The sequence below is a fragment of the Lithobates pipiens genome, unplaced genomic scaffold, assembly GCF_037356315.1.
Source record: "Lithobates pipiens isolate NorthernLeopardFrog02 unplaced genomic scaffold, aLitPip1_a1.2 Scaffold_55, whole genome shotgun sequence".
Taxonomy (NCBI): Eukaryota; Metazoa; Chordata; class Amphibia; order Anura; family Ranidae; genus Lithobates; species Lithobates pipiens.
This window is the reverse complement of record NW_027507877.1, coordinates 3,488,382-3,511,642: the sequence shown is the minus strand read 5'-3', so window position 1 is coordinate 3,511,642 and position 23,261 is coordinate 3,488,382. Positions and strand designations below refer to the sequence as shown.

The window sequence follows — 23,261 nt, the reverse complement described above, 5'->3', positions numbered from 1 at the left end:
AAGTGAGATAGTCCACCAGTACATCAGATGTGATCAATTTTGTATGATTTGCAACACATCTTGTAGACTCTCTAACTTTCACAAAGACCAAATAATATCCACTAATTTGGGTTATTTTTACCAAAGATATGTAGCAGTATAAATTGTGGCCAAAATTCATGAAGACAAATTAATAATTTGCAAAATTTTATCACAGAAACAAAGAAAAATGTGTTTTGTTTCAAAATTTTCGGTCTTTTTTCATTTATAGTGCAAAAAATAAAAAACCCCAGAGGTGATCAAATGCCACCAAAAGAAAGCTCTATTTGTATGAAAAAAAGGACAAAAATCATTTTGGTACAGTGTAGCATGACTGAGTAATTGTCATTCAAAGTGTGAGAGCGCCGAAAGCTGAAAATTGGTCTGGTCACGAGGGGGGATTAAGTGCCCAGTTATCAAGTGGTTAAAGGGTAAGTTCAACTTCAGGCACATGCTACATGTTTCACCCATTTTTAAACTCCCTGTGACAGCTTGCACCCACTGTCACCATTAGAAAAGAGTGCATCATTCATTTGCAGAGTTCTGTGAATGAATAGACTGCAAGTACTGACAGCCTTTGTGGGTGTTGGTGAGCGCTTTGGTACCATAGTTCATTGATTCTTCCTGCTCTCAGGTAACTTGCCTGCCTGTATGAGCTATGGGCAGACGGCTAGGCTGAGAGCCCGCAGGAGCCTGAGATTGCACCCGCAATATTTATATACTAACATGCAACTGTGTTTGAGCTTTGGGATGCAAACCCTAATGCAGGGGGAGGCAACCTCGGCACTCCAGCCGTGGTGAAACTACAAATCCCATCATGCCTCATGCTGGTGATTTTAGGGGTCTTGCAGTGTCTCATGGGACTCGTAGTTTCACCAAAGCTGGAGGGCCGCCCATCAGTGCCGCATGTCAGTGCCGCATGTCAGCGCTGCATATCAGTGCCGCCCATCAGTGCTGCTTATCAGTCCCGCCCATCAGTGCTGCTTATCAGTGCTGCTTATCAGTGCCACCCATCAGTGCTGCATATCAGTCCCGCCTATCAGTGCTGCCCATCAGTGCTGCATATCAGTGCTTCATATCAGTGACACCCACCAGTGCTGCATATCAGTCCCACCCATCAGTGCTGCCCATCAGTGCTGCATATCAGTGCTTCATATCAGTGACACCCAACAGTGCTGCATATCAGTCCTGCCCATCAGTGTGGCATATCAGCACTGCATATCAGTGCTGCCCATCAGTGCTGCATATCAATCCCGCCTATCAGTGCTCAATAGTTCCCCCTTATCAGTGCCGCCTCCTCAATGCCCGTCAATGAAGGAGAAAAAAAAATGTAAAAAAATGTTGGTCTTTTTTAATTTGTTTAGCAAAAAAAAAAACCCAGTAGTGATCAAATACCACCAAAATAAAAGCATGTACCATAAAATAAATAAATATTTTTTCTTTATATTTTTTTTTATATTTTATTTATTTTTTTAAAGATTTAAAGATACTGTCAAATATTTATTAACCCGACACAGCCAAGCAAAGCTTTTTCTAAAGGGATTTCTTATTACAGAATCCAGACCAGTATTGGATGCATTTTGATTGGCTGTTATGAGTCCTTCGCTCTGCTTGTTGGGCCACTTGTAATAAATGATTTGGTATCACACTGGTGGCAATGAATATAAAGTCACTCACCTCGGTTCCCGCCATTGGAAATGAAGGTAGGTACGGCTTATCTCACAATCTGTTAAAACAAAATGAAGCAGTAAGACTTCTGAACTCGATATACGTACATACTGGTTTTGAGTGGCACCCCCCCCCCCCCCCCTTGTTTCACTGTGGAAATAGACATAGAATCTGAGTGGTGTCCAAACCTGTTTTTAAGCCTTTAGCGCTTGCGATAATGTTTGCATCATAGAGAAAGAGTCACCAGTCACCACCGCTCCAGGCAGGTCGGCCGACAATGAAGCCTCTCCTCCAGTTTTAGAAGCCACAGGACCTGACAATGCATGTAACAATGAAGAGAGGGAGAAAATTCTGGACAGCCGCAACCCGAAAATATATTTTGACTTTTTATTAATAAAAACGGGATTGCAAAATACAAGCCACAGCAGGATGGACAGAAAATACCCAACCCACTCCTCCAATCCTTACACTGGTCACCATTCAGTGTCCGCCAACATTCTCCTCCAATCCCAACACTGGTCTCCATTCAGTGTCTGCCAACCCTCTCCTCCAATCCCTACACTGGTCATCATTCAGTGTCCGCCAACCCTCTACTCCAATCCCTACACTGATCACCATTCAGTGTCTGCCCCCCCTCTCCTCCAATCCCTACACTGGTCTCCATTTAGTTTCCACCAACCCTCTCCTTCAATCCCTACACTGGTCTCCATTTAGTGTCCGCCAACCCCCTCCTTCAATTCCTACACTGGTCTCCATTCAGTGTCTGCCAACCCTCTCCTTCAATTCCTACACTGGTCTCCATTCAGTGTCTGCCAACCCTCTCCTTCAATCCCTACACTGGTCTCCATTTAGTGTCCGCCAACCCCCTCCTTCAATTCCTACACTGGTCTCCATTCAGTGTCTGCCAACCCTCTCCTCCAATCCCTACTCTGGTCTCCATCCAGTGTCTGCCAACCCTCTCCTCCAATCCCTACATAGGTCTCCATTCCATGTCTGCCAACCCTCTCCTCCAATCCCTACTCTGGTCTCCATCCAGTGTCTGCCAACCCTCTCCTCCAATCCCTACATAGGTCTCCATTCAGTGTCCGCTAACCCTCTCCCTCGATTCCTACACTGGTCTCCATTCCGTGTCTGCCAACCTTCTCCTCCAATCCCTACACTGGCTTCCAATCACCCAGCGAATTAAATTCAAAATACTAACCACAACATACAAAGCCATTTACAACTCTGCCCCGAGCTACATCACCAATCTTGTCTCCAAATATCACCCAAACCGTCCCCTCTGCTCTTCTCAAGACCTTCTACTCTCTAGCTCCCTCGTCTCCTCCTCCCATGCTCATCTCCAGGATTTCTCCAGAGCCTCTCCCATCCTCTGGAACTCTCTACCTCAACCTGTCTGGCTATCCCCTACTCCTTGCTACCTTCAGGCGATCCCTGAAAACTCATCTCTTCCGAGAGGCCCATCATGCCTCCAACTAAACTCCTACCACTTCCATCATCTCCATTCCCCACAGTTACAGCCTTTTGTAGCACCTGCCCGACCCTATTAGATTGTAAGCTCTTCTGAGCAGGGCCATCTTAATCCTCCTGTATTTTAAACTGTATTGTCTCCTTTTATATTGTAAAGCGCTGCGTAATCTGTTGGCGCTATATAAATCTTGCATAATAATAATAATAATAATAATAATAATAATAATAAAAAATAAATGACTTCATGATATGAGTAGTGTGTGTACACCTGAAATCTAATCTATATACATAATTAGACCATATTGACACCCAATAGGTCCATGTGTAAATGTGTTATTATAATAAATTACTATAATAAACATGTGCATGAGCATATATATGTCCAAAAAAGAGTGAAGAGAAGAAGAAAAGAAGAAAAATCTTAGTATATTCATATGGGCTTTAGTAAAAATATATAATAAATGAATAAATGGATTAAGGAAAAAAGGGGGAGGGGAATGGAGACCTATCGGATGCAAGGAAAAAAAAAAAGAAAGCCCCACGATGAACAAATTAGTCACGCCATAAGTCGAGGCTCCAGTGTGTAAATCAAAGTGATCCCGGTATTCTCCTTAAAGCGGTTCTTCACCCTAAAGGGGAAGTTCCGCTAGTATTATCCCTCCCCCCCTCCGGTGCCACAATCGGCACCTTTTGGGGGGGAGGGGGGTGCAGTTACCTGGATAATCCAGGTAACTGCACCCACTTCCGGCCAGACCGCCGCATGGCTCCGCCCACCGCCGCATGGCTCCCCCCCCCCCCCCCGTTGTGTTCTGGGAAACACACAGTTCCCAGAGACACAGCGGGGAACCAGCGCAGCGCGACTCGCGCATGCGCAGTAGGGAACCGGGCAGTGAAGCCCTCTTGCTTCACTTCCCGATTCCCTGACAGAGGATGGCGGCGGTGGCTGCAGCGAGACGAGCGATCGCTCGTCATCTGCCGCCGACATCGCTGGAACCTGGGACAGGTAAGTGTGATATTATTAAAAGTCAGCAGCTGCAATATTAGTAGCTGCTGGCTTTTAATATTTTTTTTTTTTGTGCAGCTCCTCTTTAACCATCATTAGACTCAATACGCAGACAATCATGATATTAAAACCTGTTGTACAAAGCAACATGACTTAAAACATATACAACATACATAATAATATAGACATAGAAAATCTGCACAAGAATGTATAATGTGCACTAATGAATAAAAGTATCCTCATATTTCTACATATATGGAACTCATTCAAAATAATCAAATTATTTGATCTATTTAAATCTGTGTGATGTAGACTTGTTTCTGAGTGAGGGTTCTGCTTTGATTTAATTGGGTTTGATCACCATTGATCATATTCAATTAAATTCTATATGGACATTTGTCCCTCGTCCCGCGAAGGTCTCCAACAGGAACATTTACAATACAATACTTAATAAGTCTATATACACTGGGGTCTCGACATAAGGAAGGCAAAACAGGCAGTCAGTGCACTAAATGAAGGCCAAACGTGCAGTCAGTGCACTAAAGGAAGGCCAAATAGGCAGTCAGTGCACTAAAGGAAGGCCAAATAGGCAGTTAGTGCACTAAAGGAAGGCCAAATAGGCAGTTAGTGCACTAAAGGAAGGCCAAATAGGCAGTCAGTGCACTAAAGGAAGGCCAAGCAGGCAGTCCATGCACTAAAGGAAGGCCAAGCAGGCAGTTAGTGGCACTAAAGGAAGGCCAAACAAGCAGTCAGTCCACTAAAGGAAGGCCAAACAGGTAGTCAGTCCATTAAAGGAAGGTGAAACAGGTAGTCAGTGCACTAAATGAAGGCCATACAGACAGTGAGTGCACTAAATGAAGGCCAAACGGGCAGTCAGTGCCCTAAATGAAGGCCATACAGACAGTCAGTGCACTAAAGGAAGGCCAAATAGGCAGTCAGTGCACTAAAGGAAGGCCAAACAAGCAGTCAGTCCACTAAAGGAAGGCCAAACAAGCAGTCAGTCCACTAAAGGAAGGCCAAACAGGTAGTCAGTCCATTAAAGGAAGGTGAAACAGGTAGTCAGTGCACTAAATGAAGGCCATACAGACAGTCAGTGCACTAAATGAAGGCCAAATGGGCAGTCAGTGCCCTAAATGAAGGCCATACAGACAGTCAGTGCACTAAAGGAAGGCCAAATAGGCAGTCAGTGCACTAAAGGAAGGCCAAACAAACAGCCAGTGCACTAAATGAAGGCCATATAGACAGTCAGTGCACTAAATGACAGCCATACAGACAGTAAGTGCACTAAAGGAAGGCCAAATAGGCAGTCAGTGCACTAAAGGAAGGCCGAAAAGGCAGTCAGGGCACTAAAGAGAGGCCAAACAAACAGCCAGTGCACTAAAGGAAGGCCATACAGGCAGTCAATGCACTAAAAGAAGGCCAAACAGGCAGTTAGCGCACTAAATGAAGGCCATACAGACAGTGCACTAAAGATAAGATAAGATTTATTGTCACAATGAAATTAAATTGATACTCCACACATTATTCATACATCACAATGTTCAACCATGCATTTACCACAAAGGATTTAATTATACCAAAGGAATATATATTGTATGTATCGGCGTATAACACACACCTTTTCCCCCTGAAAACAGAGGGTAAACAGTGCCTGTATGCTATACGCTGATACTATGTTTTACCAACAGGGGGCAGGAATGGGACAGTCCGCCCTAGAAGCCACCCATTGGGGGGGGGGGGGGGGTTGTCAAGCCGGCCGTCCCGCCTCTGCTGGCTCTGGGACAGTTTAAAGTTGAGAAAAAAATTACTTGCCTGCCCCTTCTCCTACACCGCTCCTCCTGCATCATTGTAAATATCTCAATAGCTGTGTTTTTTTCTCCTCCTCCCACTCCTCCTCCCCTTAGGGTAGCTTTAGATTGGAGGAGGAGAGTGGTCACATGACCATCTATGAAACGTCAGAGGAGAGCAGTCATGTGACCAGATCAGTGGAAAAAAACTGAGCTATTGAGGTAAATTGAAGCCTCATTTTACACTAGGAGTGACACAGGAGGAGCAGTGTGGAAGGGGCCGGTGTTCTGCTGAGAACTGTCCCCCCATTGGATAGTGTCTGTCTGCCCCGTACTGCACAGGCTCAGTGCTTGCTCAGTAGGGAGGACAAGGAGAAGCCGAAAGTCTCTGAAGAAACGTAATAGTACTTTGTGCCCTGAGTCCAGGTTCAAGCCCCACCATGCAATTGGACATACGGTAGATGATGTTAAACAGCACTTAGTAAGAGGGCCCTTCACAGGCTCACTTCACTCGCCATGATTTGGGCACGGCCTCGCTTTGCTCGCAATTTTTTATTCTACCTCTATGTCCACTTGGATGGTGGGGCTTGAACCTGGACTCAGTGCGCAGGTGCCATTCATCTTCAGAGACTTTCGGCTTCTCCTTGTCCTCCGTATTGCACAAGCACAGTACAAGGCAGACACTATCCAACAGGGGACAGTATTCGACAAGACACCGGCAGTGATTTTTTTCTTAACTGTAAAGAATGCTGGTAGTGTAGGGTGGGGGCTGGCATACTGGATGGGGGTCTGTGTACTTGGGAGGGGGGCTGTAAAATGGATGGGGGGCTGTATACTGGGGAGGGGGGCTGTATACAGGATGAGGGGGCTAGTTACTGGATGAGGGGGCTGTATACTTGATGAGGGGGCTGTATACTGGATGAGGGGGTGGTATAATGGATGGGGGTTGTGTACTGGGGAGGGGGCTGTGTACTGGATGAGGGGGGCTATAAAATGGATGGGGGGCTGTATACTGGGGAGGGGGGCTGTATACAGGATGAGGGGGCTATATACTGGATGAGGGGGCAGTATACTGGATGAGGGGGCTGTATACAGGATGAGGGGGCTGTATAATGGATGGGGGTTGTGTACTGGGGAGGGGGTTGTGTACTGGGGAGGGGCCTGTGTACTGGATGAGGGCTGTGTACTGGATGGGGGGGCTGTGCACTGGATGGGGGCTGCGTACCGGGGAGGGGGGCTTTGTTCTAGATGGGGGGCTGTGTACGGTGCAGGGTGAGGGGTACAGTGTACTGTAAAGGGGGCTGTGAAAACATTTTTTCCTTAACCGATTGCCGACCGCCTAACGCACTTATACATCAGCAGAATGGTACGGGCAGGCAAAGCAATATATATATATATATATATATATATATATGTAGCTTTGAATTTGCCTAGCGCCCACCGCGGTCTCTGTGGCTGTGCCCACGGTATCCCACAATCAAGTCACGGAATGGCAGAATGGGGTGGGATGCCTTTGTAAACAACATATCCCTGTTCTGCCTAGTGACAGGCCACTGATTGTCTGATCCCTCTCATTGGGAGCAGCGATCAGTGTTGTGTCACAGTAAGCCCCGCCCCCACACAGTTATAACACATACCTGGGACACACTTAACCCCTTCCTCGCCCCCTTGTGGTTAACCCAGTCACTGCCAGTCGCATTTACACAGTAATCAGTGCATTTTCATAGCACTGATCACTGTATAAATGACAACGGTCCCAAAATAGCACCAAAAGTGTCCGATGTGTCCGCCATAATGTCGCAGTCACGTTAACAATCGCTGATCGCCACTATTACTAGTAAAAAAAAAATATTAATAAAAATATTATAAAACTATCCCCTATAACTTTTGCCCAAACCAATCTTTTTTTTTAATTAAAAATATGTAGAATAATACGTATTGACCTAAACTGAGCAAAAAATTATTTTGTTTTTTTTTATATATTTTTGGGGGATATTTATTTAGCAAAAAGTAAAAAATATTGTTTCGTTTTTTTCAAAACTGTCGCTCTATTTTTGTTTATAGCGCAAAAAATAAAAACCGCAGAGGGGATCAAATACCACCAAAAGAAAGCTCTATTTGTGGGGAAAAAGGAAGCCAATTTTGTTTTGGGAGCCACGTCGCCACGACCGCGCAATTGTCAGTTAAAGCGACGCAGTGCCGAATCGCAAAAAGTGGCACCGGTCATTTGGTAGCCAAATGGTCCAGAGCTGAAGTGGTTAAACTTCCCTCTTATAATTGGGGTGTGTGTTATATGCCGATAAATACGGTATATAAAAGTGTCCCCATAGTATAAAAGTAGAAAAAAAAAAAAAGTGTCATTATATAAAAAAAAAAAACCACAATAAAATAAGACTATAATGTGACCTCCTTTCATGTCATTCCTGCGTTGATAGCCTTAATAGCCCTGGGAAAGAAGATCTCTTTAACCACTGACAATTGTGCGGTCGTGCGACATGGCTCCCAAACAAAATTGACGTCCTTTTTTCCCCACAAATAGAGCTTTCTTTTGGTGGTATTTGATCACCTCTGCGGTTTTTATTGTTTGCGCTATAAACAAAAATAGAGCGACAATTTTGAAAAAAATGCATTATTTTTTACTTTTTGTTATAATAAATATCCCCCAAAAATATATAAAAAAACATTTTTTTTCCCTCAGTTTAGGCCGATACGTATTCTTCTACATATTTTTGGTAAAAAAAATCGCAATAAGCGATTATTGATTGGTTTGCGCAAAAGTTATAGCGTTTACAAAATAGGGATAGTTTTATAGCATTTTTATTAATAATTTTTTATTATTATTTTTTTACTAGTAATGGCGGCGATCAGCAATTTTTATTGTGACTGCGACATTATGGCGGACACATCGGACATTTTTGACACATTTTTGGGACCATTGTCATTTATACAGCAATCAGTGCTATATAAATGCAGTGATTCCTGTGTAAATGACACTGGCAGTGAAGGGGTTAACCAGTGGGTGGCAGTGTAGGGGTTAAGTGTTCCTAGGGGTGTGTTACTAACTGTGGGGGGGTTGGGCTTTCATTTATTGAACACTGATCTCTGCTCCAATCACATGGAGCAGAGATCAGCGTCACTAGTTGCTAGGCAGAATGGAGAAATGTTGTTTACACAGCATTTCCTCCATTCGGCCGCTCCGTGAGACGATCGCGGGGATGCCCGCGGCGGTCGAGTCCACGGGTCCCGCAACCGGACTCACGGGGGTCCCGACCAGCGCGGGAGCGTGCCACCGGCAGCACGCTCCTGATGGCAGGACGGCATTGAAGATTGGACGTACCTGTACACCAATATGCCTGCCCGTGCCATTCTGTCGACGTACATCGTCGTGCGCTGGTCGGGAACCGGTTAAATCTATTTGTCCGTGTTTTAATCACCCTAAAACGTCTCCCAGATGGCAATAAGGTAAAGTAATGACAACCAGGATGAGTCGGGTTTCTCACTATTTTTCCTGCTCCACAAAGGCAACGAGTCTCATATATTTCTTCTAGAGAAACAAGTTCACACCCTACAATTTTCATCCACTCTCCTTAGAGCATTTTTTATCTGCCTGCGTATAACTAGGGTACCGAACTAGAATACAATACGTTAATGTACTCTCTATGGCGGAGCCATAGAAGGTCTCTAGTACCGTCCTTCCCAAGCCATTCTTCCTAAGGAGTCGCCAAAAATATAAACGCTGTTGCGATTTCTTAATGATGGCTTTAATGTTGATTGTCCACGATAAGTTTTCAGAAATGCATGTTCCCAAAAAACTTAAAGGTAGAGACCCGCTCCACGCACGCGCCTTTAATAAAAAGCGGTACTGGTTCAGGCCTGTTCCTTCTGAAATCTATAATCAGTTCCTTTGTTTTCCCTGTATTTAGGATCAGGTTATGTTCTGGACACCATTCCACTTTCCTCTCAACCTCTCTCCTGTATTGCTCCTCATCGTCTCCAGTGATACAACCGATTACGGTAGTGTCATCAGTAAACGTAACTATACTATTGGTTTTTATAATAGGGGGTCATATGTGTACAGCACATAGAGAAAGGGACTTAAAGCGGGAGTCCGCCGGGACTCCGCGTTTTTTTTTTTTTTAAAGCCAGCAGCTACAAATGCTGCAGCTGCTGACTTTTAAAATAGTGACACTTACCTGTCCAGCGCGCCCGCGATGTCGGCACCCGAAGCCGATCTCTCGATAGTCTCTCGGGTGCTGCCGCCGCCATCTTGGGTATGGGAATCAGGAAGTGGAGCCTTTCGGCTTCATTTCCCGGTTCCCTACTGCGCATGCGCGAGTCGCGCTGCGCAATAAGGATGGACCCGCTGCCTCTGGGATCCGTGTGTTTCCCATCAGGCAGCGGGGGACTTTCGGAAAGGGGCGTAATCTACGCCCCTTTCTGCAGAGAGCTATCCTGGAAGTGGGTGCAGATACCTGTACTGTACAGGTACCTGCACCCCCCTCCCCCCTGAAAGGTGCCAATTGTTCCGATGAGCGGAATGTCCACTTTAGGGTGGACCTCCGCTTTAACACACAGCCCTGTGGTGCTTCAAAACGTATTTCTCCCTTGGAAGAAACAAACTTATCCAATTTGACCACCTGTGAACGATGGACCAAAAAAATCCCATATCCAACAAGCAAAGGCCGGCAAATCCAATCCGATCTGGAATGATGGTATTAACCCTTTCATGACTAAGGCCGCGTACACACGGGCGGATTGTCCGCCCAACTAAGTACGTCAGACAGTCTGACAGACTGTCCGTCATACTTTTGAATGAACGGACTTGACCACACACGATGAACGAACAGTCCGCCGAAAACTTGCACGATGACGTGTACAGCACGTATGACGGGACTATAAATTCGACGTCCAATACACTGCAATGCAACCTTCGGCCGTGTAAATCCTTTCCGAGCATGCGCCATACTTAGTCCGTCCAACTTGCCTACTAACGAGCGGACTGTCCGCTGAAACCAAGTTTGGACGGACAAACTTACGGAAATTCCGAAAGACTTGGTTCGGCAGATTGTCCGCTGAACTGTGTTTCAGCGGACTAAGTTGGGCGGACAGTCCGCCCGTGTGTACGCGGCCTAAGCCTATTTTCGGCATTTGGTGTTTAAATCCATATTTAAAATCCATATTTTTTGCTAGAAAAATTACTTGGAACCCCCAAACATTATATATATATTTTTTTTAGCAGAGACTCTAGAGAATAAAACGGCGATTGTTGCAATATTTTATGTCACACGGTATTTGCGCAGCGGTGTTTTAAACGCAACTTTTTGGGAAAAGGGACACTTTCATGAATTAAAAAAAAAAAAAAAAACAGTAAAACTAGCCCAATTTTTTTGCATAATGTGAAAGATAATGTTACGCCGAGTAAATAGATACCAAACATGTCACACTTTATAATCGCACGCACTTGTAGATTGACGACAAAGTACGGTACCTAAAAATCTCAATAGGCGATGCTTTAAAAAATATTTACGGTTACCAAGTTAGCGTGACAGAGGAGGTCTAGTGCTAGAATTATTGCTCTCGCTCTGACGATCGCGGTGATACCTCACATGTGTGATTTGAACACCGTTTACATATGCGGGCGCAACTTCCGTATGCGTTTTCTTTGCTTTGCGAGCTCGCGGGGACGGCGGGCGCTTAAAATTTTTTTTTATTTTTTTATTTATTTTATTTATTTTAAAATGACTAAATTGTTTTTAAAAAAAAAAAATTAAATTTTGATCACTTTTATTGCTGTCACAAGGAATGTAAACATCCCTTGTGACAGTAATAGGTGGTGACAGGTACTTTTTATGGAGGGATCGGGGGTCTAAAAGACCCCCCACCCCTCCTTTACACATCAATGTATTCAGATCGCCGAAAACGGCGATTCTGAATACCGTATATTTTTTTAAAACCGGCGCCATTGGCAGCCGAGTAAACGGGAAGTGACGTCATGACGTTGCTTCCGTGTTTACTATGAGGAGACTGGAACAAAGCCGATTACGGCTTCGTTCCAGTTCCTCCCCAGCGGCCGGAGGCAGCGCAACTTGAATCGGTGCTCCCGATCGAACGGGAGCACCGGTAACAGCGGCGGGAGGCGGCGGGAGGGGGGACGTCCCCTCCCGCTCCTCCGGCATAACAGCCGAGCGGCTTTCAGCCGCATCGGTTGTTATGGCTGGAAAGCCAATCGCCTGCTGAAGAAAACGGTACCGGGATGATGCCTGCAGGTGCGGGCATCATCCCGGTATACCCCCCGGAAGCCGAGTACGCAGATCTGCGTACGCTCGGCGGGAAAGGGTTAAAGGCAGTGCTTTAATCTATAAACAACATCCTTATGTCGTTTTCCAAATGCTCCAGATGTCTAAGTGCACCATGCAGCGCTAAAGTCATCGCATCTTCTGTGCTTCTATTTGCCCTATACCCAAACTGATAAGGATCTAAACTACCTGGTAATCTAGCTTTGATATATTTCAAGACCGACCTCTCAAAGTACTTCATTAGTACTGAGGTCAGTGCTATTGGTCTATAATTGTCTAAACTTCCCACATTTGACATTTTTGGAATTGGAATAATAGTGACAGATTTTAAACATGCCGGAACAGCAGCAGATGATAGTGATCGATTAAAGATCTTGGCAAAGTCTCCAGCTAATTGATCAGCACAAGCCTTAACTACTCTCCCTGGAATTCCATCTGGACCCGATGATTTCCTCGTATTTATAGCCTTAAACGCCTGCCTCACCTCATATTCCTGTATAGTGAGTGTACAGTTTCCTGGCCCTAAAGGACACCCTATATCTTGGTTTAGTAATACAACCTCAAACCGTGTGAAGAACCTATTTAATTCTTCAACCAGTGAAGCTCTAGAATTCCCTTCCATTTTTTTTAGTTCCTATATGTTGTGTCCAATACTGTATACCCTCCAGCCCTCCCTTGCATCGTCTTATAGGATAATTTGGCTTATTTTATGCCTCTGTAGCGCTGGTATCCTTGTCTTCTGATGTGTATTAGCAATTATAATGAAAGTCTATGGACGGTTCTATAGCTTAGTGTTTGGGACCATCTAGCAGCCAAATACTGAAGGTGAACTTAAATGATATTTGGCTTTCAAGCATTGAACTATTTACAGGAAGTGACTGTTATTTACATTGGAGAGTTGACCCTTTTACACCAGGATGCCGAGTGACCTAGCCATGGACACCCTCTCTTGCATTGCATGCTGGGTAGGAGATAAAAGGACCCTGAGCAGCCATTTTAGGTCTCTTGGGGAACGCATGGCCTGCCTGTTAGAACTTGTGCGGAGGCCTCCCGGAGCAAGCGGCCTGCTGCCCTTGCGGAATGCAACCCAGCTCAGTTGTATGAGTGACTGAAGTGCCAGAGACACAGTGATCGGATTGAGAGGATCCAGAGACACTCGTTTGAGCATAGGGAGACCAGGTCCACCTGTTGGAACTGGACGGAGTGACGGAGCTGGCTGACGCAGAAGCAAGCTGCAACCACCGGACCAAAGTCACCATACCAAGTTTCCGATCCAGTTGGTGAGCAGGTTGCTACCCAACGTTTTCTAAAGTCAGACTTATATACAGGCCTCGCTGGGATACTTAGTCCCATGGAGGAGGAGTATAGCAACTGACGCTAGGCAGGCATAAGGCCTACTTTCTATCACACTTCAAGCACTGTATTATATTTGTAGAAGCAACACTAGGATCATTCTTAATTTAACTTTAACTGCTTTAACTTTGGATTACACATTTATAAGGAGTTGTCATTGCTAGCGAAGATCCGAAGATAAAGAGTACTTTAAGTGAGATCTCACGCATAGCTATAAAAGTAGGGGGAGCTCATATATATATATATTGTTTGTAACTGTTTTATCAAAGTTCATTGTCCTGTCAATCTATTTTGGATGACAGCACAATTGCTGTAATCACCTATCTACAAATATATGTAGTAAAATATACTTTGGTTAAGTTGTGTGGAGTGTGTGGGAGCACCGGTAACAGCGGCGGGAGGGGGGGACGTCCCCTCCCGCTCCTCCGGCATAACAGCCGAGCGGCTTTTAGCCGCATCGGTTGTTATGGCTGGAAAGCCAATCGCCTGCTGAAGAAAACGGTACTGGGATGATGCCTGCAGGTGCGGGCATCATCCCGGTATACCCCCCGGAAGCCGAGTACGCAGATCTGCGTACGCTCGGCGGGAAAGGGTTAATTATACATGAATGTCAGGGAGCGTTTCTATGTGACTAGGGATGAGCCGAACACCCCCCGGTTCAGTTCGCACCAGAACTTTCGAACGGACCCCGCGTTCGTAACGAACGTTAGAACCCCATTGAAGTCTATGGGACTCGAACGTTCGAAATGGAAAGTGATAATTTTAACGGCTGATATGCAAGATACTGTCCTAAAAAGTGTTTGGGGACCTGACTCCTGCCTCAGGGGACATGGGTCAATGCAATAAAAAGTTTTAAAAGCGGCCGTTTTGGCGGGAACACTGATTTTAACCACTTCAGGACCGCCGTATTGCCAATGTACGTCAGCACAATGGCACAGGCAGGCACAATCACGTACATCTACGTGATTGCCTTCCAGCGGGTGGGGGGTCCGATCGGACCCCCTCCCGTTGGTTACGGCGGTCTGATTCGGTCCAGGAGCGCTCCGTGATGAGGGGATGGCCGTTGGTTTTCGGCCACCCCCTCTGGATCGCTCCTGGCCAATGAGAAGCTTCCTCCCCTGTGTATTGTTTACACAGGAAGGAGGAAGTGATGTCATTCTCCTCGGGGCGGTCTTTTTGACCGGACTACGAGGAGAAGACAGAAAGTAAGTGTGCACCAACACTACACTGACATGTAGGTACACACAGGCACACAAACCCCCCCCCCGACCCCCCCCCCCGATCGCCCCCCGATCCCCCCCGCCCCCCCTCCCCCCCCCAGTCACAGTGTCACTGATTGCATTGATCATTTCTTTACTGATCAATGCATTCAGTGTCAGTTGTGACAGTAAAAACTGTCAGGACAGTTAGTGTTAGGTCCAGGGTAGCCCCCTATCACCCCCCAATAAAGATTTAACCCCCTGATTGCCCCTAGAGTTAACCCTTTCACCCCCTTTTGCCAGTGTCACTAAGCGATCATTTTTCTGATCGCTGCATGTGTCGCTAGGTAGCTAGTTATTTTTTTAGGTTCACCGCCAGGTTTTTATATCGCTAGGTACCCCGATATACTACCCAATAATGGTTTTAACCCCCTGATTGCCGCTAGTTAACCCTTTCACCCCCTTTTGCCAGTGTCACTAAGCGATCGTTTTTCTGATCGCTGCATTAGTGTCGCTACAGTCGCTAGGTAGCTAGTTATTTTTTTAGGTTCACCGCCAGGTTTTTATAGCGCTAGGTACCCCGATATACTACCCAATAATGGTTTTAACCCCCTGATTTCCGCTAGTTAACCCTTTCACCCCCTTTTGCCAGTGTCACTAAGCGAAAAATTTTCTGAACGCTGCATCAGTGTCGCTAGTGTCGCTAGGTAGCTAGTTATTTTTTTAGGTTCACCGCCAGGTTTTTATAGCGCTAGGTACCCCGATATACTACCCAATAATGGTTTTAACCCCCTGATTGCTGCTAGTTAACCCTTTCACCCCCTTTCACCAGCGATCACAGTATAAGTGTCACTGGTGACGCTGGTTAGCCAGTTAGTTATTTAGGTTCCCCGTCAGGTTTTTATATAGCGCCAGGGACCCCCATATACTACCTAATAAAAATTTGAACCCCCTGATTGCTCCTAGTTAACCCTTTCACCACTGATCACCGTATAAGTGTTACGGGTGACTCTGGTTAGTTTGTTTTTTATAGCATCAGGGCACCCACCATTTATTACCCAATAAAGGTTTAACCCCCTGATCACCCGGCGGGTGATATCAATTAGGTTTTAGGGTCAGGGTCTGCGTCGCCCCAGGCAGCGCTAGGTTAGTGCTAGTACCGCTAACACCCACACACAAAGCATACACCTCCCGTAGTGCTATAGAATCTGAACAGATCAATATCTGATCTGATCAGATCTATACTAGCGTCCCCAGCAGTTTAGGGTTCCAAAAAAACGCATTGTTAGCGGGATCAGCCCAAATACCTGCTGGCACCTGTGTTTTGCCCCTCTGCCCAGCCCACCCAAGTGCAGTATCGATCGATCACTGTCACTTACAAAACACTAAACACATAACTGCAGCGATCGCAGAGTCAGGCCTGATCCCTGCCATCGCTAACAGGTTTTTTGGTAGCATTTTATATTCAAATCCGGAAGGCAGTGCTTGGTTTTCGGGGTCCCGTACGTGGCTAGGCTCCCAAAAAGTCCCCCACATGTGGTATCCCCGTACTCGGGAGAAGCAGCAGAATTTATTTTGGGGTGTAATTTGACTTCTGCCCATAGCATGTGTGAGCAATATATCATTTAGTGACAACTTTGTGCAAAAAAAAAAAAGTTTGTAATATTCCCGCAACTTGCGGCAAAATATAAAATATTCCATGGACTCAACATGCCTCTCAGTAAATAGCTTGGGGTGTCTACTTTCCAAAATGGGGTCATTTGGGGGGGTTTTGTGCTATTTTGGCATTTTATGGACTTCGAAACTGTGATAGGTAGTGAGGAGTTAAATCAAAAATTTGCACCCTTAGAAATCCTGAAGGTGGTGATTGGTTTTCGGGGTGCCGTGCGCGACTAGACTCCCAAAAAGTCCCACACATGTGGTATCCCCGTACTCAGGAGAAGCAGCAGAATGTATTTTGGAGTGTCATTTCACATATGCCCATAGCATGTGTGAGCAATATATCATTTAGTGACAACTTGGTGCAAAAAAAAAAAAGTTTGTAATATTCCCGCAACTTGTGGCAAAATATAAAATATTCCATGGACTCAACATGCCTCTCAGTAAATAGCTTGGGGTGTCTACTTTCCAAAATGGGGTCATTTTGGGGGGTTTTGTGCTATTTTGGCATTTTATGGCCTTCGAAACTGTGATAGGTAGTGAGGAGTTAAATCAAAAATTTGCACCCTTAGAAATCCTGAAGGTGGTGATTGGTTTTCGGGGTGCCGTGCGCGACTAGACTCCCAAAAAGTCCCACACATGTGGTATCCCCATACTCGGGAGAAGTAGCGGAATATATTTTGGGGTGCAATTCCACATATAACCATGGCATGTGTGAGCAATATATCATTTAGTGACAACTTTTTGTAAAAAAAAATTTTTTTTTTTTTTTTTGTCATTATTCAATCCCTTAGGACAAAAAAAATAAATATTCAATGGGCTCAACATACCCATCAGCAATTTCCTTGGGGTGTCTACTTTCCAAAATGGGGTCATTTGGGGGGGATTTGTACTGCCCTGCCATTTTAGCACCTCAAGAAATGAGATCGGCAGTCATAAATTAAAAGCTGTGTAAATTCCAGAAAATGTACTCTAGTTTGTAGACGCTATAACTTTTGCGCAAACCAAAAAATATACGCTTATTGACATTTTTTTTACTAAAGACATGTGGCTGAATAAATTTTGCCCTCAATGTATGACTAAAATTTAGTTTATTCGATTTTTCTTATAACAAAAAGAAGAAAATATCTTTTTTTTTCAAAATTTTCGCTCTTTTTCCATTTATATCGCAAAAAAAAAAAAATTGCAGAGGCAATCAAATACCATCAAAAGAAAGCTCTATTTGTGGGAAGAAAAGGACGCAAATTTCGTTTGGGTGCAATATTGCATGACCGCGCAATTACCAGTTAAAGCAGCGCAGTGCGAAATTGCAAAAAGACCTCTGGTCCTTAAGGTATTTATTGGTCCGGAGCTGAAGTGGTTAATGACGATTAAAGTGAAAAAAAAAAAATGAAATATTCCTTTAAATATGGTGCCTGGGGGGTGTCTGTAGTATGCCTGTGAAGTGCCACGTGTTTCCCGTGTTTAGAACAGTCCCTGCACAAAATGTCATTAAACGGAAATAACACCATTTAAAACTGCTTGCGGTTTTAATGTTATATCTGGTTCCTGCAATATGGTTGAAAATCATTCAGAAAAATGGCATGGGTAGCCCTCCCTGCCCATTACCAGCCTATTTGGGTCTTGTACGCATATTAAGGGGAACCCCGTACCCATATTAAAAAAAGGAAATGTGTGTGGCCCCCAGGCCCTATATACTCAGAACAGCAGTATACAGGTGGTGCAAACAAGACAGGGACTGTTGTAGGTTTGTTGTGTTAAGTTGAATCTGTTTGTAATTTTCAACTGGTACATTTTTAAAGTGTAGCTCCAGTCAAAAAAACTATTTTTAAGCTTTTTGGAAAACATAGGGAAGGGTTATCACCCCTGTATAATTTGTTTTGTCGTCCATCTTTTTTCATCTCACTTGCTGTTGTCTCCTTCCGTTTGCAAGTAGGAGATGTTTGTAAATTGGATGTTTGAAAGTAGGGGCCTACCCTATATGCTCTGCAGAAATGGCGGAACAAGGTGTTGGTTTTGCCACAACATTGTAAGCCCTCAAAGTGACTCTTGGTGGGCGCTGGAGCGCCCTGCTGTGAACGATTATATCAAGAATTGTAATTACATGCCATTGTTGAACAGTGGTAGAAAAATTGACCTTTGGTGGTTGTGGTGCTGGTGCCACAACACTATAAGTCCTCACCGTTACTCTGGGTGGGCACAGGAAGGGGCCCTCCTGTGAAATATTATATCAAGAATTGTAATTACATGTCCCTGTTAAACAGGGGCAGAAAAATTGGGCCTTAGGCACTGGTGCCATCACACTGCAACCTCTGCCATATACTCTAGTTTTATTGCAGGAATTAGCCCTGCTGCAAAGCATTGCATCAAAAATTGTACTTAAACGCCCCTGTTAAACAGGGGCAGAAAAATTGGGCCTTAGGCACTGGTGCCATCACACTGCAACCTCTGCCATATACTCTAGTTTTATTGCAGGAATTAGCCCTGCTGCAAAGCATTGCATCAAAAATTGTACTTAAACGCCCCTGTTAAACAGGGGCAGAAAAATTGGGCTGCTGGCATCACCCAGAACCAAAAATGTTCTTCCAACATATCAGCGGAGGAGGATAGACAATCAACATAACAGGACAGTCACTCAGCATCAGCATAGGCAGTCTTGAAGGGATGTGGTATTTCAAAAAAAATTATTCGGTTACATCAGCTTCAGGTGCTTGGTAGCTGTGGGTGATCCAAGACTGATTCATCTTGATGAAGGTCAGTCGATCAACTGATTCGGTGGACAGGCGCACCCTGTGATCGGTAACGAAGCCACAAGCAGCACTGAAGGTGCGTTCCGAAAGAACGCTGGATGCAGGACAGGCCAGTAGCTCAATTGCATACTGTGCAAGCTCTGGCCAGTGATCCATCCTCAAGACCCAGTAAGCCAGAGGATTTTCGGTGGGAAAGGTGTCCAAGTCTGACCTTGCCCCTAGGTATTGCTGCACCATGTAAATTAGACGCTGGCGATGGGTGCTGGAACCAATCATACCTTGGGGCTGCGGACTAAAAAATTGTCTGAAAGCATCAGTCAGACGGCCACCTTCTCCACCGCTCCTTCTGACTGATGCCTCAGCAACACGTTGTCCAGGACCAGGAGTTTGTGACCTCCCAGTCTCTGGGAACGCGTTGCACAGAGGTTTCTGCAAGGCCTCCCGGAGATGTCTCATCCTCTGCTCCCTCTGCGATGGCAAGATAAGTTCGGCAACCTTACCCTTGTACCGTGGATCAAGGAGAGTGGCCAGCCAGTAATGGTCCCTCTCCTTGATCCGAAGAATACGAGGATCCTTCCGCAGGCTTTGCAGGATCAGGGAGGCCATGCAGCGTAGGTTAGCTGAGGCATTCGGTCCAGAGTCCTCTGGGTCACTAAGGACAACATGATCCGCAGCTACCTCCTCCCAGCCACGTACAAGTCCACGTGTTTCTTGGGACTGTAAATCATCCCTATAAGACTGCTGCTGCTGCTGCTGATGCTGAGTGCCAGCCTCCACCTCCATGCTGACACAATCATCCTCCTCCTCCTCTTCCTCCTCCTCACCCTCTTCCTGTGTGATGGGTGGCACAGCAGGAACACTGTCTGGATAAAGGGGGCCTTGAGAGGCAAGGAAGTCCTCCTCTTCCTGCCTCTGTTCTGCCTCAAGTGCCCTGTCCATTATTCCACGCAGCGTATGCTCCAAGAGGTGGACAAGAGGTACAGTGTCACTGATGCATGCACTGTCACTGCTCACCATCCTTGTGGCCTCCTCAAACGGTGACAGGACAGTGCATGCATCCCTGATCATGCCCCACTGGCGTGGTGAGAAAAAACCAAGCTCCCCTGACCCTGTCCTGGTGCCGTGGTCGCACAGGTACTCATTGATGGCCCTCTGCTGCGTGTGCAGCCGCTGCAGCATGGCCAATGTTGAGTTCCATCTGGTGGGCATGTCACATATAAGGCGGTTCTTGGGCAGGTTCAACTCCTTTTGGAGCTCAGCCAGCCGAGCACAGGCATTAAATGATCGGCGGAAATGCACACAGACTCTCCTGGCCTGTTTCAGGACATCCTGTAAGCCGGGGTACCTGCCCAAGAACCGCTGCACCACCAGGTTAAGGACGTGAGCTACACAGGGCACATGGGTCAGTTGTCCCTGTCGGAGGGCGGAGAGGAGGTTGGTGCCATTGTCGCAAACCACCATTCCTGGCTTAAGCTGGCGTGGCGTCAACCACCTCTCGGCCTGCCCCTGCAGAGCTGACAAAACATCCGCCCCAGTGTGGCTCCTGTCCCCCAAACAAACCAGCGCAAGCACGGCATGGCATCGTTTTGCCTGCGTACTTGCGTAGCCCCTGCAACGCCTACGGAGCACCGCTGGTTCTGAGGACAGAGCACTGGAAGAGGCCATGGAGGAAGAAGAAGAGGAGGGGGTGGAGGAGAGAGGTGTGTCACAACCAATAGTAGCATTTTGGAGGCGTGGTGGCGGAACAACCTCCAACACTACTGCACCTTGTCCTGCATCCTTCCCAGCAGCCAGAAGAGTGACCCAATGGGCCGTGAAAGACAGGTAACGTCCCTGTCCATGCCTGCTGGACCATGAGTCAGCGGTAATATGCACCTTACCGCTGACCGCCCTGTCCAGCGAGGCAAGGACATTGCCTTCCACATGCCGGTAGAGAGCCGGAATCGCCTTCCGTGAGAAAAAGTGGCGTTTGGGGACCTGCCACTGAGGAACCGCACATTGTACAAACTCACGGAAGGGGGCCGAGTCTACCAACTGAAAAGGCAGCAGTTGAAGTGCTAGCAATTTAGCCAAGCTAGCATTCAACCGCTGGGCATGTGGATGGCTGGCAGTAAATTTCTTCCGCCGGTCCAGCAGCTGGGGCAGGGACATTTGCCTGCTATAATCGGACGTGGATGTACCACTAGCAGAGTTCCCGAAAGCACTTGGCTGTGACACACCTAATTCTACACCTTCATTCCTCTCAGAGCAGGTTTCAGAGAGGACTGAAGGTCTAGTGGGGTTGGAGATGCCAGCTGATGAGGAGCAAGGAGAGGTCCGCTTTGTTCTTTGGTGTGGGTCTTTGAGGTATGCTTGCCAACGAGCTGCATGGCAGGTCAACATATGTCTGGTCAAGCATGTGGTGCCCAAGCGGCTGATGTTTTGGCCACGTGAGATACGCTTGAGACATATGTTGCAAATAGCAGCGGTGTGATCTGATGCACTCGTCTCAAAAAAGGCCCACACCAAAGAACTTTTAGAATAACGCGCAGAGGAAGCGCTCTGCGCAGGCGGAGCTCTGCGGTGTGCTTCAGTCGGTGTGCTGCCCCTAAGCTGGCCCCCGGAGGGCATCCTGCCTCGTTGGACATGTGCCTCCTCCTCCTCCTCCTCCTCCTCCCTCCTTCCAGGCACCCACGTGGAGTCAGTGCCCTCATCATCCCCTCCCTCTTCATCGCTGTAGCAAACCTGGCAGTATGCTGCAGCTTGTGGAACATGACTGCCAGATTGCTGTGCTTCTTGAGCATCCCCTCTCTTGGCGCTCACGCTACTGCCTTCCTCTAGCTGAGTGTCATCATCAGAGCCCACCAAACACTGGGCATCCTCCTGGAGCATGTACCCAACACTGTGCTCAAAGAGTTCAGGAGACTCCTCAGGAGGACGTGGTGGGTCTAGGGAAGGAGTCACTGATGATGACATTGAGAGGAGGGACGACGATGTGTTGGCAGCTGCTTTTCTACTACCCTGGGTGAGAGAGGATGAGGAGGATGAAGAGGGCTTGGTCATCCACTCTACCAAGTCGTTGGCATGTTGCGGTTCAACATGTCCAGCTGCAGAAAAGAAGGACAAGCATGTCCCATGGCCACGTGCTGATGACAATGCACCGCGTCCACGACCAGCACTGTTGTCTCTAGACACAGAGCCTGCTTGCCCTCTTTTATCGGCTCGCGCCTGTCTGCCTCTCCTTGCTGGCCTTCCAGACATGGTAATGGCCTGAAGGGAGTTGGGTAAAACAGTAGTTGGGTAGTTTATATTGTGCTGGAGGCACACAACACCCACTAACTCCTGCAGATGCCTTTTTTATAGAGTTAAAGGGGTATATACAGATGTATACTGTGCTGTGCTGGAAGCACACACAACTTCCAATAACTCCTGCAAATGACAATCGGGCTCAAATAGAGAACAGCTATGTAGGTGTATATAGTGGTATGTACTGGGTACAGAGCACGCAGACAGCACGCACTAACACTACTGACTGCAAGCTCTATTATTAAAGCTAGATCACTAGCTATATAGGTGAGGTGAATATAGTGGTGTATACTGCGGTCAGGGCACAGACAGTAACCACTACACAAGAGCAAGATAGGAAATCAGCCAAAAACGATTGGTGTGTAACTGTGTTGAAGGTACACAGAACACCCACTGCTTCAGATGCCAACACACTGCACGAGGCTGCCTTAATGGCAGCCTTATATAGTGTGGGGCATGCACTACACAGCCTGAGCTATGATTGGCCACAGGCAGGATGACTGTGGCCAACCATGGCTCTCCTCGCTGCTGGCGCTGCGATTGGCCAAGCATGCGGGGTCACAGTGCATGCTTGGCCAATCGTGAGACAGCAATGCATTGCGCCATCGCAGTGCATTGTGGGCCACACGAATTTTGCCGCGAACGGCCCAAACGTTCGGAATTCGGCGAACGCACGAACGACCGATGTTCGAGTCGAACATGCGTTCGACTCGAACACGAAGCTCATCCCTATATGTGACCAATGAGTGTTCAATACATGTACAGACATGACA

The 23,261-nt window shown here is 46.6% G+C and overlaps 1 long non-coding RNA gene across 1 annotated transcript in view; it reads right to left on the bottom strand.

Annotated features, from left to right (window-relative positions):
• Window positions 1–1,694: 1,694 nt before the first annotated feature.
• LOC143957721 (uncharacterized) overlaps window positions 1,695–23,261 on the bottom strand; it is a 31,839-nt gene continuing 10,272 nt past the window's right edge. Inside the window, exon 2 of the long non-coding RNA XR_013270072.1 lies at window positions 1,695–1,744. This is a non-coding gene — a long non-coding RNA (uncharacterized LOC143957721). The remainder of the gene's footprint in view (window positions 1,745–23,261) is intronic.